The sequence below is a fragment of the Lemur catta genome, chromosome 1 (genome assembly GCF_020740605.2).
Source record: "Lemur catta isolate mLemCat1 chromosome 1, mLemCat1.pri, whole genome shotgun sequence".
In the NCBI taxonomy this organism is placed as follows: domain Eukaryota; kingdom Metazoa; phylum Chordata; class Mammalia; order Primates; family Lemuridae; genus Lemur; species Lemur catta.
The window spans coordinates 59,866,651-59,886,109 of NC_059128.1; the positions used below are offsets into that span (position 1 = coordinate 59,866,651).

Genomic DNA, 19,459 nt, shown 5'->3' on the forward strand with positions numbered 1-19,459 from the left:
CAGATTACTGTACGCAGACTAACTCAATTAAACCAATATAATGCTTTCCTATGATTTAGAATTTGTATTACATAGTGACTGTAAGAACTTTTGGATTTAAATATAGATTTTCTCACATAACATTTTTGTGCTTTCCTAAAAAGTCACAGTCCAAATCTTTTGAATCACTTTGACTCCAAACCTTCAATATTTTCTGGCTTTTCCTTACAAAATCATCTTCTATGCCATCAAGATTGGTATTCTTAAAATAATCCGTAAAACAACCGAAGAGCCCAGTTTTAAGTAGGCTCTGTAATTAAGTAGGTCTCGCTGACCTTCCTAGCCCTGTCACCAAAACTATTAATGTAGTGTTAAAAGAGTACTCACTTACTGTCTCCTGGATTTTTTCTTTCTTTCTTTTTTTATTTTTAAGAGGCTCTGGTAATTCTCTAAAGGTATATGATGGCACTTTTGATGTTTATACATGCTCATACAATGACTACAGAACTGCCTGAACTGGTCAAATTGATCGAGGATCACAACCTATACAACCTGATTTTAAACATGTTAAAAGGAGGGTGTGTGTCAGGGAAGGGGGTTCACCTTAAAATTGATAAAATACAATAAATAGGAAGATAAAGTGTGTTTTTTTAAAAGGACTTCTCCATAATTCAACCTATGATGATGAATTTAGCATATCACAAATTCATTCAAACACAAGAATTTATTTCAGAAAATTCCATAAACACTACGTGATAAACAGTACTTTATCTAGAGTAAACATAATTTTAATTTATAAATAATTGTTTTAGTATTCAACAACACAGATTTGAGATTCCACCCTCCAGCTCATAATTCCTTGTCCTCTCCTTTCTGGAGGTGAATTACAGCTATCTAGTGCTTACTTTTAGATTTATTGTAATTCAAAAGATTGAGAGTTATAAGATAGGTAACTTTGGTAAATTCCCTTAGGCTAAAATCCTCGTATCATTCAGCAAAGTGCAAATAAATTTGCTGAATGTGATTGATACACGTAATAGAGATATTGATATGACTGGGTAATGGTTCCAGAATAAGTTTTCTTTATAAAGAAATCCCAATTTCCATGTGGTTACATATTCTCCCCCTCTTCCCTTTCCCACTGCAAGGAGCCAAGGCGTCTCTCTTGGTGGATAGTTGCTAAGGGTCTGTGTCTAGATCTGTATAATATATGTAGAGACAACCATTTTACTTAAAAAAAGGTTTCTGAAGTTTCTTGCTAGTTGCTAGCCTTAGAACTCTGTACTAAACGAATGCCTTCTCTTTACAGATGAATATAAAAGAATAAAAATGTGAACTTTAGTCTCACATGACACAAAAAGTACCACTGGCATACATCGATGACCATGCTAAAAAGCCTCCAAATATCATTGGCTACAAGGTAATCACAAAGAAGATCTATGATGCTATCAATACATGAATGGGAAAGGTGGTTCCTATGTATGTCAATATCTAATAAGCACTTTATATAGTTTTTTCAAGTCTACTAATGCACATGCACACTATTCCACATAGACCAAAAGATCCTATTAATAGAAATAGATCCAAACTTTTTCAGTCATTTGATTTTCAACAGAAACATCAAAGCAATTCAATGGAGGAAAATAAAATATTTTAAACAAATGATACTGGAAAAACTGTATATACTATGGAAAATAAGTGAACCTTGACCCATACTTCATACCATAAACAAAATTAATCTCAGATGGGTCATAAATGTAAAAGCTAAAACCACAAAAGTTTTAAAACACAGAATATCTTCATTACTTGGAGATAGGCAGAAGTTTCTCAGGACACAGGAGGCATTTAACTAAAGAAAAATTAATAAATTATATTTCAAAATTAATTTCAAAATTAAAAGTTTCCATTCATCAAAAGACACCACTAAGAAAGTGACTATGCATGTTATAGATTGGGAGAAAATATTTTAAAAGATGTATGTGACAATGACTTGTATCTACAATACATACATAAAGAACTTCAACAATTCTAAAATACAAAGACAATCCAATAAGAGAAATAGGCAAAAGACACGAACAGATACCTTACAAAGGAAGATATAGGAATGGCCAATAAACAAATGAAAAGATACTCAACTTCATTGGTAATTAGGATAATGCAAATTAGAACCACTATAAAAGACCACTTCATGCCACAAGAATGGCTAAGATAAAAAGGACTATCAACACCAAACACTGGAAAAGAAATGAAGCAAATAGGGAACCCTCATAAACTGCTGACTGTAGTTTATGGGGTACTATAAAATGGAAAATTCATTTTGAAAAGTTTTGGCAGTTTCTTAAAAGTTAACCATATAACTAGGTACCTACCCTTTGATTCAAGAATTTCATACCTAAAATTTATCCAAGAGAAATAAAAGCATGTCCACAGAAAATCAAACACAAGAATTTTCATAGGAGCCTTTCTCATTATGCCCCCAAACTAGAAGCCCACAAGTCCATTAACAAGAAAACAAACAAATTCTAGTATGTCTATTGATACAATGCAATACTACTCAGCACTGAAAAGGAACTGACGGAAGATGGCAATAAAACAGACAAATCTAACACAGACATTAAGCTGAGCAAAAGAAACTACATACTACTCATACATATGATTCCATTCATACAAAGGTCAAGGACAAGCAAAACTACTCCATCATGAAAAATATCAAACAATGCTTGTCTGGAGAAATGACTAGAAAGGGACATGAGGAAGCCTGAAATGTACTATTTTTGCCGGGAGGATTTAAGCAACTTTGATACAGAGAAGTCTAGACTTCTAACAGATGTAGATTCAGATAAGGGCTTTCTCAACACAACATTCTTCATCTCTCTTAATTTTGTAGATTCCAAGGAAACAAGACTCTGGGTCCACTTTGTAGGCCAGATCTGATATTAACTCCTTTACACAGAGTCCTGGCTTGGCTTTGAGCCTACTAAAACACTGCTTCATTTAAATTTCATCTAAATGCTACACTACTCTTTCGGCTTACAATCCTATAAGAATTCTGTTGAATCCTTTGTTTGGTGAGAAGCCCCATGGTTCCTGTTATGCAGTCTCTCTCACTGTAATGAGTCCATAAACTTAAGGGTAGGTATCAGACTACAGGTTTATTCCTGGCGGTGTTAGGTTGACTGGGCTAGGATAAGACAAAGAATGAGGCAAATGGCACAAAACAAACAATGAATCAAGATAAAGGGCATAAAGAAGTTCCTTATACTATTCTTATAATTTTTCTCTAACTATGAAATTACAACAAAATTAAGTTACCTAAAAGTTGAATGTTCTAAAGACATTCCATAATTCATACTTTTGACCAGTTCACATTAGCCATCTTCCTAATCACCAGCATCTAAAATAAAACTTCCACTTCTAAGTCCTGATTATCACTTTATTTCAAACAAGTCTACAAAACAAAACCTTAGCAAACAAACAAGGATAATTCACATACTTTTGAGCTGGATTTTCTAATTTGTTTTAGATGTTTTCCTTCAAAAATATGAGTTTTAAGGCTTCTTAAGTGGAATGAGGAAAACAATGGTATCTAAGTGTTTATGTCAAATAGCAGTCTAAGTCTTAATAACAGAGTTGGTCTTAGAAATAGTAACAAAACGTTCCCTTCCCTAGAAAATCAACAATTTAATGACATTCCAAGAAGCCACTGTTAAGAGGTATCCTGAGGCTCTTCTACTTCTTACCTCCATTTGGTCAATGATACTCACAGTTTGATACTCACTGCTTGCTTCATAAAGTAGAGCCTGCCCCTCTCCTTGACTGTGGATGCCTTAGTGCTTGGTAACTCACTTCCACCACAGACTGTGGGGGAAATGACAATGTGTGCCTATGTCATAAAAGGCATTGTGACTTCCTCCTCACCATCATGGATCTGGAGGAAGCCAGTTGTCCTGTCACAAGGACTTTCAAGATACTCCACAGAGAGGTCCACTTGACAAGGAACTAAGGCCTTCTACTTTCAGCCACTTGAATGAGCTATCTTAGAAGTGGATCCTCCACCCTAATCAAGCCTTCATATGATTGCAGCCTGGCTAACAGCCTGACAACAATTTCATGGAGACCCTAAGCAGGAACGACACAGCTAAGCTAGCTGCTCCCAAATTTCTGACCCACAGAAACTGTCCGTAAATAAATGTTTATTGTTTCAAACCACCAAGTTTTGGGACGATTTATTACATAGCTAGACATAAGAAAATAAGCCAAATTCCCTCTCATTTTAGCTGGTAGCTAACATTTGAATAAATAAACAGCACGTCCTGCCCACCCAACATTGCCTACAGCTCCTAACCTTAATTGATAAAAGCAAAGCTAAAATAAAAGGTGATATTGAATATACAGAAAATATGCTGAAATCAAAACTTGAAAGAGAAATAGATTGATTTTTTTAAATCTAACATTTCAAAAACAGTTATTCTTGCTATAGGAATGATTTGATTTAAATTGCTAATCAGAAAGGTTCAACTTATTCTATGCAAAGTACATTATTTGATGTACTCTAAATTCTTTCTTTACAACTCAGAAATGTTACTTATTTTTGGATGTCCTATGCATATTAAAGCATTAATTTTTCTGATTCAGCATTATATAATAAAACATAAGGTATTTTATTTCCTAAAAGTGCAAGAAACATCCTGGATTGTATCCTGTACTGGGGAATAAAATTGCTCTAGAGCAGTGGTCCCCAATGTTTTTGGCACCAGGGACCAATTTCATGGAAGACAATTTTTCAATGGGGGATTGGGGGGTGCGCGGAGCTCAGGCAGTGATGTGAGGGATGGGGAGCGGCTGTAAATACAGGTGAAGCTTCTCTTGCTCACCCACCATCACCCCAGTTCCTAACAGGCCACTGACTGGTATGGGGCCATGGCCTAGGGTTTTGGGGGAAGGGGTTTGGGGACTGCAGCTCTAGAGGACATCACTGAGATAACTGACGAAAACAATATGGGGTAGTTGATAGTATTGTATCTGTGCTAAACTTCCTGAATTTGATATCTATGCTTTGCTTATTTAAGAGAATATCATTGTTCTTAGGAAATACAGATTGAAGTATTAAGGAGTAAAGGACCAGGTATATGTAACCTACTCTTAAATGGTTCAAAAAAGAGAAATTATACACAAACATCTAATACGACAGAATGATAAACTAAATGTGGCAAATATTAAAAATGGGTTAATCTAGGAAAGGTTATATGCAGTTCTTTGTATTTTTCTTGCAACTTTTCTGTAACTTTAGAATTAATTCAAAATAAAAAAGGTTTAAAAATAATCAAATTAAATATAAAATAAAGCAGATTCCTCAAAAATTCAGGATCAAGGCTAAGTAACCCAATGTGATGGTTAATTTTACATGCCAATTTTACAGGGCCACAGGATGCCCAGATAGCTGGTTAAACATTATTTCTGGGTGTGTTTTTGTGGGTGTTTCTGGAAGAGATCAGCATTTGAATTGGTGAAGAGAGTAAAGCAGATGGCCCTCTCCACTGTGGGTGGGCATCACTCAGTCCACTGAGGGCCTGAATAAAAGCAACAGGTGGAAGAAAGTTGAATTTGCTCTCTGTCTGACTACTTGAGCTGGGACATTGATCTATTCTTACCCTTGGCGTTCCAGGTTCTCAGGTCTTCAGACCAGGACTAAAATCTATACCATCAGCTATCTGATTCACAGGCCTTCAAACTACATCACTGGCTTTCCTGAGTCTCCAGTTTGCAAAGAATAGATATGAGACTTCTCAGCCTCCATAATCATGAGTCAATACTTTATAATAAATTAATCAACCCTCCTTTCTAATTTTTTACACACACACACACACACACACACACACACGCACACATCCTGTTGGTTCTGTTTCTCTGAACCCTCACAAATACACCCAAGCTATCTCAGGCTACATAGGTAATATACTTTATGTGCCCCTACAAATTTACAGATTAAAAAAAATACTTTTAAATATTTGTTAGTTACTTTGGTTCATAGCAATAACAAAGATGGAAGCCAGAAGAAAGATGTTCAATGGTAATGGTTAAAATCTATTAGAAAATTTTTTCCATGAATCAATTATTTACATTCTAAGAAGTAACATATCTATCTGAAAAAGAGGACATAAAGCACCAATGTGAGCTTCGATACTTTTTAACTATGAATTATTACAAAAAGTAGCATGACACAGTAGAAAGAGTACCAGGGGCTTTGAAGATATGAAATTCAAACTTTCCTACACGTTCTATACATTTTTCCTGAGACCTCATTTAGTCTCAATTTTATCCTCTCTCAAGCTAGAATAATAGTTAATTGAAGGTTTTTGTAAGGATTAGAAATAACACATAAAATACCTAGCAGAATACCTGGCATATTTAATCAATCATTGGTAGCCATTTATTTTAATTAAAAAGAAATTGACAATAAAAAGGATAATATATCTTAACTGGGTTTATCTCAGGCATGCAAGGTTGGATAACATCCAAAAATTAATTAAGGTAATACACCATATTAACAGAGTAAAAGGGAAAAACTTATGACTATCTCGATAGGTACATAAAGAGCATTGGACAAAATATAACAACCAATCATGATAAAATTATAAAGCAAATGAGTAACAGAAGGGAATTTTCTCAACCTTCCTTACAAAGAACATCTATAAGTATTCATTTTAATCACTTCATTTCAATACTGCAAGGCAATCTCAAAAGATGCAGAAAGGGCTTTGACAAACATCAATATCCAACCATGATAAAACTATAAAGCAAACTATGGATAGAATGAATTTTCCCAACACAACAAAAGGGAATCTACAAGTGTTCACTTTAATCACTTCAATTCAACAGTATACTTCAAGGGAAAAAAAGAGAAAGCCAAAATTGGGAGGGATGAAGTAAAACCATTTTCGTTCATAGTCATCTGTATAGAAAATCTTACTAGTCTATGTGAATTTAGCAAGTTCTAATGAAACAGGCAAATATACAAAACCAATTGTATTTCTGTATAATAGCAACAAATAATCAGTAAATGAAACTAAAGAACAAGTCTATTCATAATAGGTAAAAATTCAGGAAAAGGTGCAAAAAAGACTATATTCAGAAAAGCTATAAAACACTGCTGAGAGAAATTAAAGAATACCTAGATAAATGAAGAGATAGACAATGATCATGGGCTCAATATTGTTAAGATGTCAATTTAACACAATCCCAATCAAAAACCCCTGGCAGGCTTTTTTTTTTTTTTTTTTTTTTTTTAATAGAAATTGGCCTCATGCCTGTAATCCTAGCACTCTGGGAGGCCAAGGCAAGAGGATTGCTCAAGGTCAGGAGTTCGAGACCAGCCTGAGCAAGAGTGAGACCCTGTCTCTACTAAAAATAGAAAGAAATGATCCAGATAGCTAAAAGTACATATAGAAAAAAATCAGCCGGGCATGGTGGCGCATGCCTGTAGTCCCAGCTACTCAGGAGGCTGAGGCAGAAGGATCCTTTGAGACTAGGAGTTTGAGGTTGCTGTGAGGTAGGCTGACCCCATGGCACTCTAGCCCAGGCAACAGAGTGAGACTCTGTCTCAAAAAAAAAAAAAAAGAGAAATTGGCATGCTGATTTTAAAATATATATAAAAATACAAAGGCCCTATAATAGCAAACACCATTTTTAAAAAGAAGAAGAAAGAGATTTTGGACTATATGATTTCATGACTTCCTACAGAATTATATCAATCAAGACAGTATGAGAAGAAAGAAAGATATATTGCATGACAGAATATAATAGAAAGGCCAGAAACAGATTCAGACAATTGCTTCTTAACAAAGATACAAGGTAATTCAATGGGGAAAATGATAGTCTGCCTATTCAATGAATAGTACTGAAATAACTGAATATTTGTTTGAAAAAAAAAGAATATTAACCTCATACACAAAACTTAATTCAAAATAGATCTCTCTCTCTCTCACACACACACACAAACACACACATAAAACTTCTAGAAGAAAACAGGGAAAAATCTTCATGACCTTGGACTTCTTAGATAGGACAGTATGAACCACCAAAAAGAAACTGATGAACTAAACATCAAAGTCAAAAACTTTCAAATCAGAAGACACTGCTAGGAAAATAAAAAGGCAGGACACAGATTAGGAAAAAACATTTATAAGACATATCTGACAAAGGATTTATACTCATAAAGTATAAAGAATACTTACAACCAACAATGTCACAACAAATAGAGTATATCAATAAAGAGACAGAAATGATAAAGAGGAAATAAACAGAAATTCTCCAGATAAAAAGTACAATAACTAAAATGGAAAATTCACTACAGGGGTTTAACAACACATATCTGAGCAGGAGAAGAAAGAATCAGCAAACCTGAAGACAGAATAATTAAAATTATCCAGTCTGAGGAGCAGAAAAAGAAAACAAAAATGCAAAATGAAAAGAGCCTAAGAGACTGTGAGACATTATCAAGCATACCAAAATATGTTTAACAAGAGTCCAAGAAAGATAGGAGAAAGAGAGAAGAGTAGAAAAACTATTTTAAGAAATAATAGGTAAAAACTTCCCAAATTTCAATAAGACCTCAATCTATACATTTTCAAGAAGCTCAAGGATCTCTAATCAGGACAAATTCTAGGAGATCCACATTAAGACCCAGTATAGTCAAACGGACAAAAGCAAAAACAAAGAGAGAATCTTGAAGGCAGCAAGGGAGATGCAACTAATCACATACAAGAGATCTCCAATAAGATTAATAGCCAATTTCTCATCAGAAACCACTGAGTTCCACCAGAAGGCAGTGGGATGACATATTTAAGGTGCTGAAAGAAAAAAAACCCTGTTAGCCAAGAATTCTGTATACAGCGAAACTGTGCTTCAAAATTGGAGAAGATTAGTGCATAGAATTACATGGGAGACAGGCAAAGTAAACACATATTTCACACACATACAGTATGGCAAATTCTATAAAAAGGGAGTGGCTGGCCTCACACAGGTGGTGACACTGTAACTAAATTGTGAATAAATATGCTGAGCAGACAAGGACGAAAGCACTCCATGCAAAGCATGTGCAAAGGTACAGTGGTATGCTAAAGCACGGGATGTTTGGGGAATTTCTTCTGGTGGCTCTTTTTGCTGATTCTGCCATTTGGTTGGACTGTATGACTCTCCTTGGATTGCATAATCAGATAATAATATAATCCCTTTCATCGGCTGTATATTTCCCCTTGGTCCTGATCCTGCCTCAGTGAGCAGGTCTTATTCATCTTAGCCCCTTTCCACTGACCAAGTGTGCTCTAAGTAACCAGCCCACCCAAGCTTTACGCTTCTTGAAGCAGATGGCATCTTTTCACCTTTCCAGGTTCAGGGTTTGGGCAATAAGAGATGTTCAGTCTCAGCTCCCACAGGACCAGGTCCTCTCTTGTCTAAAAAAAGAGCTCTTAATTTTAACAGGAGAATTTGTCTGCTACCTCATGTGACACAGTAATTAAACACTAAAATTCTGGACAGGAACCAGGCAGAGAGGAACATGGTAGAAAGAATACTTGAATTAGACACACTCACCTGGGTCTGAACTCCAGGCTCTGCCTTGTGACCTTGAGCAACCCACTTCTCTCTGAGCCTCAAATTCCTAAGATCTGAAAAGGGGATGATAACATTTACCTATGAGGGTTCTTATATACAAAGTGAGAGATGTAATTAGATGAAGAGAGAGAAAAATAGAAGGAGTCCAGCAAGATCTGAGGTTTCTGAGCTCAAGAATGACAATAGTATTTCCAGGACCCTAACTGCTAATAGTGGTTAGCTATGGTGAAAGAGACTAGGGTAGGGGTGAGGGCTTTTGCTTTGAATTTTTCATAATTTTAGTATTTTTGAGTTTTTTTTAAACAACGAACATGATTAATTTTGTCCTTAAAATATACTTGGTATAAATATTACACCTCAATAAGAAGTTTTTTAAAAGCTTGTATTGGTTGGAAAATCATCGAGGAGACAGGTTAGAGTGGCTGCTTCTCAGGACTGGAAGATCTGGGGTCTGGGGTGAAAGGGAGACTATACTGCATGCTTGTGTACTCCTTGAATTTTCATCATGAATTTGTATTACTTTTCCCCCCCTAATATGTATTACTTTTTAAAAGAATTTAAAAATTATTTTTAAAACTAACTAAAAAAAATATTTTAAATTTTTAAAAAGTGGGGAAAAAATAAAGGAGAAATCAAGACATTCCCAGATAAACAAAAATTGAGTAATTTTGTTGCTAGTAGATCCGCCATCTGCCCTACTAAAGATGCTAATGGGACACTAGACAGTTACTCAAAGTCATATGATGAAATAAAAGCATCAGTTAAGATAACTACAGAAGTAAATATAAAAGCCAGTAGTATTGCATTTTTGGCAATTCCTTCTTTTAAAAAAACACATAAGATAATTATAAAGCTGTGTTATTGGGCACATTATATATAAAACAAGCACAAAATGTATAAAGATGTAATTAATCACAATAGCAACATAAAGGGGAAAGGATGAGATATACAGGAGTACAATTTTTGTATACTATATAAGCTACGTGGGTATTAATTCAAACTAGGTTGTATAAGTTTAAGATATTAATTGTAATCCCCAAGATAAACACTAAGAACACAACTTAAAATACATATACAGAAGACGTAACGAGAAGGGAATCAAAATAGCACACTATAAAAATCAGTTAAACAAAAAAGGCCAGTAATGGAAGATATGAGGAACAAAAAATATGACATATAGAAAATAAATAGTAAAACAGGAGAAAACCTTCCCTATCAGTAATAACTTCAAATGTAAATGAATTACACCCTCCAATTAAAAGGCAGAGATTGACAGAATGGATTTAAAAAAAAAAGATCTATCCATATGCTGTCTACTAGAGTCTTGCCTTGATCTCCAAAGAGACAAATAATTGAAAGTGAAAGGATGGAATGAGGCAGTTCGTACAAACAGTAACAAAAAGTAAGTCTGTGTATCTATACTAATATCAGACAAAATAGGCTGTAAGTCAGAGGTTGCTATAAGACCCAAAGACATTAAAGATTGACTAAAAAGCTCAGTTCAATACGTGACAATTATAAACATAAACCCACCTAATAAGAGCCCCAAAATATGAGGCAAAATTTGACAGAAATGAAGGGAGAAAGTTTAGACTTAACAGACAAATATAGAACACTTCACCTAGTAACAGCAGAATACAACACATTCTTCTCAAGTACACATGGAACAGTCTTCACAGACAGACCTCATGTCAGACCACAGAACAAGTCTCAGTAAATTTTAAGGCTGAAATCACAAAAACTATCTTCTCCAACAATGATGAATGAAACTACAAATCAGTAACAGAAGAAAAAGTGGAAAATCCACAAACATGTGGAGATTAAACAATACAACCTTAAGCAGCCAAAAGGCCAAAGAAGAAATCACAAGGGAAATTAGAAAAAACTTAGAGATAAATGAAAACAAAAACACAATATACTAAAACCTATGGTATGCAGCAAAAACATGCTCAGAGGCAAATTTATACCCATAAATAGCTACATTAAAAAAGCTCCCCAAACAATAACTCACTTGTATGCCTGAAGAAACTACTAGAAAAAGACCGAACTACATCCAAAGCTAGAAGGAAGGACTTAATAAAGATGAGTGTATACAATGTAATAAAGAATTAAAAAAAAGTCAATGAAATAAAAATTAGTTCTTTGAAAAGATTAATAAAATTGACAAATATTTAGCTAGATGACCAAGAAAAGACTCAAATTACTACAATCAGAAGAAATAAAAGGGGAACAATGCTACAGACCTAACAGAAATAAAAAGGATTATATGGGACTATTATGACCAATTGCATGGTAAGAAGTTAAATAATTAATAGGTTAAACAAATTAAATGAACAAAACTGATTCAAGGAAAAATAGAAAATTTCAACAAACCTACAACTAGAGATTGAATCAGTAATGAAGAACCTCCTAATAAATAAAAGTCCTGGCCCGGCTTCACTGGTGAATCCTACCAAACATTTAAAGAAAAATTGCCACTAATCTTTCTCAAACTCCTCCAAAAGAGAGGTGAGGAGGGAATATTTCCTAACTCCTTTTAAGAAGAGAGCATTCCCTAATTTCAAAGGCAGATAACGACATTACAGAAAACCACAGATCAGTACCTCTTATGCAAATATCCTTAACAAAATATAAGCAAACCGAATCCTTATTAAGAGAATTTTATGGCCAGGCACCGTACCTCACACCTGTATTCTCAGCACTTTGGAAAGTCAAGGCAGAAGGATCTCTTGAGGCCAGGATTCAAAACCAGTCTAGGTAACATAGTGAGATCCTGTCTCTACAAAAAATTTAAAAATTAGCTGGGCATGGTGGTGTTGCACCTATAGTCCTAGCTATTCCAGGAGGATTGCTTGAGCCATTAATATGACTGTGTCACTGCATTCCAGCCTCCGCTACAGAGCAAGACTCTGTCCTTAAAAAAGAAAAAAGAGAGAGAGACGTTTGTACCATGACAAAGTGGGATTTATCCCAGGAATGCAAAGGTGGTTCAACATACAAAAATCAATCAATGCAATATACCACATTAATAAAATGAAGGAAAAAAGGTCACATGCTCATCCCAATTGATATAGAAAAATCATTTGACAAAATCCAGTGGTCTTTCATGATAAAGACATTCAACAATTTAGGAATAGAAAGGAACTTCCTCTGCATGATAAAGAGCATCTATGGAAATCCCCACAGCTAACATCATATTCAATGGTGAAACACTGAAAGCTTTCCACCTAAGATGTGGAACAAAATAAAGGTATACACTTCCACCACTTCTGTTCAACATTGTACCTGAAGTTCTATTCAGAACATAAAGCAAGAAAATAAATAAAAGGCATTCAAATTGAAAGCAAGAAATAACTACTTGCAGAAGACATGATCTTATATGCAGAAAATCCTAAAGAATTCAAGAAAAACTGTTAAGAGCTAATAAATTCAGCAAAGTTACACAATGCAAGATAAACACACAAAACCCAGTTGTATTTCCATATATTACCAATGAACAATTTAAAAAGGAAATTAAGAAAACAACTCCATTTACGATAGCATAAAAATTACTTAGTAACAAATTTAACCAATGAGGTGCAAGATTTGTGCCCTGAAAACTACAAAACAGTGCTGAAAGAAATTAAAGAACCCTAAATAAATGGAAAGACACTCTGTGTTCATGGGCTGAAAAACCATATATTGTTAAGATGATAATACCACCCACAACAATCTACAGATTCGATGTAATCCTTATCAAAATCCCAATGGCTTTTTTTGCAGGAATGGAAAAGCAGATCCTAAAATTCATGGAATTGCAAGTGACACTGAAGTTAAAACAATCCCCAAAAAGAAAACTGGAAGGATTCACACTTCCCAACTTCAAAACTTAGCACAAAGCTACAGTAATTAACTTAGTGTGGTACTAGCATAAGGACAGACACATAGATCAATGGAAAAGCAAGAGTTCAGAAGTAAAATGATACATTTATAGTTAATTGATTTTCAATAAGGGTGCCAAGACCATTCAATGGAAAAAGAACAGTCTCTTCAACAAATGGTGCTGGGACAACTGAATAGCCATATCAAAAAGAATGAAGCTGAACCCCTATCTCACACCATATACAAAAAATTAACTCAAAATGGATCAAAGACTTATGTGTCAAAAACAAACCTATAAAACTCTTAGAAGAAAATACAGGGGCAAATCTTCATGACCCTGCATTTAGCAATGGTTTCTGAGATATGACATCAAAAGCACAAGCAACAAGAAAAAAATTAACTGGACTTCATCAAAATCTAAAACTTTGGTTTCTAAAACTTTTGCATCAAAGGACACTATCAAGAGAATGAAAAGACAATCCTTAGAATGGAAGGAAATATTTGGAAATCAAATTCCTGATAAGAGTCTAGTATGTAGAATATATTTGAAACTCTTACAACTGAACAACAAAAAGGCAAGTAACCCAATTTTTAAATGGACAAAAGGTCTAAACAGACATTTGTCCAAAGAAATTCTTCAAATGCTCAACAAGCACATGAAAGAATGCTCATTATGACTATTAGGGATATGCAAATCAAAACCATAAAGAAACACTACTTCATGCCCACTAGGGTAGCCATAATATAAAAAGAGGAAAATAACAAGTGTTAATGAGGATATGGAGAAATTGAAACCCTTATTTATTATTGATGGGAATGTAAAATGGTGCAGCAACTGTGCAAAACAGTTTGGCAATGCCCCAACACATTAAACACAGAACTATTAATACCATATCACCCAGCAATTCCACTAGGTATATACCCAAAAGAATTGAAAATAGGTATTCAAACAAAAATGTGTACACAAATGTTCATAGCAGCACTATTCACAAAAGACATCACTAAATCACTATATCACAAAGATAGAAACAACCCAATTATCCATCAGCTGATGAATGGATATACAAAATGTGGTAAATCCATGTAACAGATTATTATCCAGGAATAAAAAGGAATAAAGTACTGATATATGCTACAACATGGATAAACTTTGAAAACATTACACTAAGTGAATGAAGCCAGACATAAAAGGTCACATACTGTATAAGCCCCATTTATATGAAACATCCAGAATAGATAAATGCATAGACAGCAGATTTGTGGTTGCCACAAACTGGGGGAATGAGGGAGTAGGCAGTGGCTGTCTAATGTGTATGAAGTTTTTTTGGTGGGTGAAAATGTTCTGAACTAGAGGTGATAGTTGCATAATACTGTGAATGTACTACATGTCACTGAATTGTACACTTTAAAATGGCTAATTTTATGAAGGTGAATTTTATCCCAAGAAACGGTCAAATGTACACCAATCACATGGTGCAGCCAAGAGAAATAAAGGCATATGCCCACTGTACACAAATGTCCACAGCAGCTTTACTTATAATAGCTGAAAACTGTAGACAACCTAAATACCTATCAACAGATGAATGGATAAAACAAATCGTGGTATATTCCTACAATGGAATACATTTACTAAAACTCACTGAACTGTATCCTAAAATGGGTAAATTCTATTACATACAAATTATATTATCAGTTGTTTGAAAGTTAACAATCTTCATTTAAAACAAAAGACATGTTTAAATTAAAAGGAAAAGCAATAAAGTTACAAGTTTATATTAATGTTAACATATAACTAGCCTTCAGAAAACAGCTCCCCTCCACCCCCAATATTAGCTCCCTTTGCCCACTGTTCATGTTTCTTCATGATTCAAATGTCATCCCAAAACATAAAAAGACCTTTCCAGCTTGGCTTCCAATAGTCTTGTGGTATCCCAACTCCAAAATTCAAGAAGAAATCATGTGAATGGTCTAGCCTACACCAGATACCCAGCTCTGATTCAAAATCTGTACTACTTTGGCTGGAGAAGGGGTGTGGCATAGGAACGTATTAGGATCCTATACTCCTTAGAACAGCCCTACCCACTGGTCCTTAGAATGATGTCCCTACATCATTGGGCAGGTTTCTAAAGAAAAGCTGTGGTCAAGAAGGTTAGGTAAGAGTCTTAACTGATGAAACTGAAAAGGAAAGGAAAAATTTTCTGTTTTTTAATTCCCTAATATTCTGAATCAAGCCACTTTTTTATTATATCTAACATCTATCACTCTTATAATTAAAAAAACTGTGCCAATAGGAAATTAAATTAAAAAAACACATTTTTAAACTTTTAAAATCTTTTAATGGCTCAGTTTCTTTATCTTAATATAGGAATAATAATAAAACGGTTGTGAGGATTAAGTGAGAAAACATGGATAAAAATTTAGAATTCTATGAATATCGACAAATTTTGCTCTTGATTTTTTCCCACTTGAAATGTCTTCTGAGCCTATAATTTCATTACTTATTTTTCCATGTAAAGCTTATAAACCATATGCTATCATTAAAATCTCTACTGAACTACACAGAATTATATACTATCACCTCAGAAAAAAAGCAACGTTTTTTTTTTTGTTACTTTTTCAATTAACAGCATAAGACACAATATAATATGTTAAAGTAAGTACTCACTGAGCATACAGTTTCAGAGTATAAGGATACTCATTGTTCTGCACTAAGCATTGCAGACAAACAGAAAAGAATAAGGGCTCTTAGTCTACTGCTATAGTATGTTTATAACTACATTGTACTGAAGAAGAAGCACTCTGTCCGGAGAAGTCTTGAAATCCATTTGAGTAAAATCTTGAGGGGAAACAAAAAGGTCAATGGCAAAATATGCATATAAGAAATAGGAGACAGACTTGGAGAATTTTAGTAGTATTGATGGAACATTAGCAGGTTGGAAAAAAGTGATGGAATATTATGAAGATGATGCTTGGAAACAAAGGTTAGAACCAGACTCTGAAGGGCTTTAAAAAAAAAAAAAAAGGAAAAGCTAAGAAATTTCAATTACAATGGGAAGCCATCAGAAATTTTTACGGAGCAACATTTGGAGGGAGACTGCAAAGAGAGGCAAAAGTATTATTTTTTTAAAAAATGCATAACCTTGTTTCTGACTTTAGTTCAAACATTTTATTAGTTGTGTGGGAACAAATTACTGAACCTCTCTTAGCCTCTTATCTTACCTGAAAATAATAGTTATCTCAACAATATTGTGAAGATTAATGAGTTATGTGGCTTGTACAATACTTAATATATTAATAATACAGGAGACATATATATACATAAATCACTTGCTATGTGCCACACACTACTTTAAGGTATATATATATATATATATATATATACACACATAAACTCATTTAATTCTCACAACAATCCTACAGAGTAGGTATTATCCCCATTATACAGTTGAGGGAACTGAAGAACAAAGATTAAACATCTTGCCCAGGGTAACTCAGCTATCAGGTGGTAGAGATGGGATTCAATCTAAGGCAATCAGGCCCTAGCCCTATGTCTTTAATCAATACATTATAATCCTTCTCTAAGAAAGATCAAGTTAGTGTTTTTAAAACCCTGGTAGAATTTTCTAACCTTTCTGTTAAACATGCAGCCTCTTTAACCCCATCCTCCAGACCTACTGACTCAGAAGTTTTTGAGATTTGAAGTGCAAGAATCCACAATTAACAAACCCTTCAAGGTAATGTACACACAATAAAGTTTGAAACTTCTTGATTTAGGTAGATAAAACAAAAACTCAATGAAAAGAATCCAGGTAGGGAACAGATTACAAAGTAGAGATCAATTTAATGAATTTACCATTTGGTGGTAGCACATATGAATGGAATCCGGTCTGCAATCCTTAGGGAAGTATAAGCAATGTCTTTGTTACAAAGACACTGTATGAAAAACATTTATATTTCAATGATCATAAACACTATTTAAACCTATTCTTCCTGGCTAATACTGAAAACAAAAGTTCATTAGCAGGATTGGGGGAGTAGAAGTAGCTAGCAGTGGATGAAGTAATGTCGTTATTCTGAACTATTAGAATTATTATTTAAAAATACTATTTAAAAGATATTTATACATTTATGTGGTAAAATATCCTGGTGTTAAAACCTTAAAAGAAACTTAAAATATCTCTTCCTATAAAGCAACACAAAATTAGTATGACAGTTTTCAATATGGCAAGATATAAAACTTGCACACATTTAAAGTTCTCATTTATAATTTACATTTAGGGTAACACATTTAAACTATTCCAAAAAGCATAGCTTTACTATGGGGTTGAACGGAGTTTGATATTTGAGATAGTTCATCATTAAAAATAAAAAAAAAGAAAACCCAAAACAACAACAAAAACTAAAGAAAACCGGATTCTTAAAGTAATAGTAGAGTAATTAGAAAACGACTCCCTAATAAACCAGCTGGCCAATGAATGAACTAAACCTTATCCCTATTGTTTGCAAATTAAGACCCCGGTGAATCACCGCTCTAACCTTATAGACAGTTTAAATGGGCAAGAGTGTCGGATTTTTGCGGTACATGAAAAACGTCAACCGTGAAAGGAAAATATCCGGGTTTTAAATACAAAGGATACTCAGTTTTCAGTTTAAATCCCCAGCAGGCAATGCAAAGACTGTCACTTTCCCTGCGGTCCAAGGTAATGAAGACTGCTCCGGATATCCTTCTCTGGGGGAACTCGGAGCCACATACAGCACCTTTTCGTTCTAGACCTGCCTCCAACTTTCCATCTTTAATGAAGGAAGATTCTTTTACCTGTGGTAACGCTTTCACAATGAGATTTAACCACTATTGAAGTTTCAGGATTCGAGCCAAATGGGTGGAAATACTAAACTGCGATTACGAGAAACCACAGAGACGGCGAATAAACAAGGCTTCATGTCGAGGGGCCGGCAGGGCCTCCGCTGCCTCAGCCTCAGGGCCGGCTGGTGCGCGCACCCGTCGGGAGCGCCGGCCGGGGAGACGCTCCTCAGCGCCCCGAATTCCCAAAGTCTCCACGCCAGACCCCAACACCAGACACCCCCAAAGCCACTCTAAGGCCTCCGCTACAGTCTCCGGCCTCTCGACGCCCTGTTCCATCGGACGGTCCCGCTTCTCTCCCTGGAATACCCCGTATCTTCCCATTCCCCATTTACTCACCAAGGCGCGCTGGGCAGAAGTTCCAGAGCGTCCGTGTCACTTTGCCCTTCTCGCGCTGCGCCACCGCACGCCTACCGCGAGCTGCCCCATCCAACGGCCCGGAGGATTCAAATTCGCCCACTTCCGCCCGCAACCCGGAAGAAGGGGTCGGCTCCGCCCCGGAGGGCGGGACTCGCGGAGTCGCTGGCTGTGGGGAGCGGCCTCGCGCGTCCGGTCGCGTTGGTTTCATTTGTACGCTCTCTTCCGTAGGTGGGATCTCAGAAGAGTTGTGCGCGCGGGGTCGTTGTTTCCGCCCGATTGCTCTTGAGAGGATCTTGTTTCTGAAATGGACAGAGACGTGATGAATTTTCATCACCTTCAAAGAATGGGAAAAATAAAAGCACTGACGAAGCTGGAAGGTTTTTACCCCTCCCGTCTTCCTCGAGTAAACAGCAGCAGCAGCCAGAAAGAAAAAACCAAACCCTCCGCATACTTAGCACAAGTTTTCCTGGGCCTTCTCAGCGCTCTCCCGGCTCAGTCAAGACTTTTAACCTCGTTCCGTCCCCTGTTTGAGGAAGACAAAAAGCCAAGTGCATCAATCACTCGTAGTCCAGCCACAAATTGAAAATAATAAGTGTAGGACAGTTCTTGGTCCCAAATGAAACATTTGAGGGTGTTAGAAAGCAATAAATAAATCTTTTTTCCCCCTCTGATAAGGGATCATTTTATAAGATCATTACGTATTGTCCTGTGAGATTCTTGGGACAGCAATGTTATTGTCCTTTATTGAGGATCACAAATATATATACCTGATCCAAAACGTCTTGC

The 19,459-nt window shown here is 35.5% G+C and overlaps 1 protein-coding gene across 3 annotated transcripts in view; it reads right to left on the reverse strand.

Annotated features, from left to right (window-relative positions):
* The window catches only part of G2E3 (G2/M-phase specific E3 ubiquitin protein ligase), a 58,414-nt gene extending 39,613 nt beyond the window's left edge, over nt 1-18,801 (reverse strand). The window contains exon 1 of one of the 3 annotated variants that reach the window (XM_045569352.1): nt 18,653-18,801. The gene's annotated coding sequence lies outside the window, so the exon portion shown is untranslated. Of the gene's footprint in view, nt 1-9,570; nt 9,602-18,652 lie in introns of those variants that run through there. The other 2 variants (XM_045569371.1, XM_045569362.1) reach the window with 2 other exon arrangements.
* Between the last annotated feature and the right edge of the window lie 658 nt (nt 18,802-19,459).